This window comes from Schistocerca cancellata, chromosome 3 (assembly GCF_023864275.1).
Source record: "Schistocerca cancellata isolate TAMUIC-IGC-003103 chromosome 3, iqSchCanc2.1, whole genome shotgun sequence".
Classification (NCBI taxonomy): Eukaryota; Metazoa; Arthropoda; class Insecta; order Orthoptera; family Acrididae; genus Schistocerca; species Schistocerca cancellata.
The window spans coordinates 482,275,047-482,275,927 of record NC_064628.1 but is presented as its reverse complement, the minus strand read 5'-3'; positions in this window follow the sequence as shown (position 1 = coordinate 482,275,927).

The following is an 881-nucleotide window of genomic DNA, read 5'->3' as shown; positions in this document are numbered from 1 at the left end:
CCTCTCCACATTCGCATCCAGTGACGCCTATGGTCTGAGAATGACACGGCGGCCGGTAGGTACCCTTCGTGGCCTGTTCGGACGGAGTTTATTTTAATGTGCTGTGTTCTTAGTGTTTCCGTGGTTTTTGTCCGCCCCTATACTTGGAAGTGCGATCTGCTATTTCCGTAGCTTGGTTCAAATGGCTCTGAGCACTATGGGACTCAACTTCTGAGGTCATTAGTCCCCTAGAACTTAGAACTACTTAAACCTAACTAACCTAAGGACATCACACACATCCATGCCCGAGGCAGGATTCGAACCTGCGACCGTAGCGGCCTCGCGGTTCCAGACTGCAGCGCCTATAACCGCACGGCCACTTCGGCCGGCTTATTTCCGTAGCTCCCATTTCCCTACGACATAGCTTACTCGATTCTTCAGCTATCGCAGCGCTCTCTGTGGGCACAAAATGTTTCGAACTGTAGAATATGTAAGCGTACTGTAGTATCGTTCCTCTCGAGAGCGTGGATATTGTTATTGACTCGTGCATGAGTCTCAGTTTTGGGTGCCACGAGTATCGCCAGGCGTGTGGTCTACAAAAAATGGCGACTGTTGCATTGTCTAAAACGGCTAAAACGTTCAGGATGAAAGTTATGTTTTATGCCAGTTTTCGTCAGCGAGAATATTAGTAGAATATTGTGACAAGTGCTCCTTCAGCGTTCCTGCATCGTGTCGTTGAGGTAACAATCAGCCACGCACCGGCAGTACAGAATCAACAAATGTCGACTTGATCATCATTCAGTAAAGATTCTGAGAGTGACCTATAAACGGTGTGTAATTAAAATTCACGGCTGGAGACACTTTCATTCGTATATAGTATCACGACATCAACAGCCAGCCGT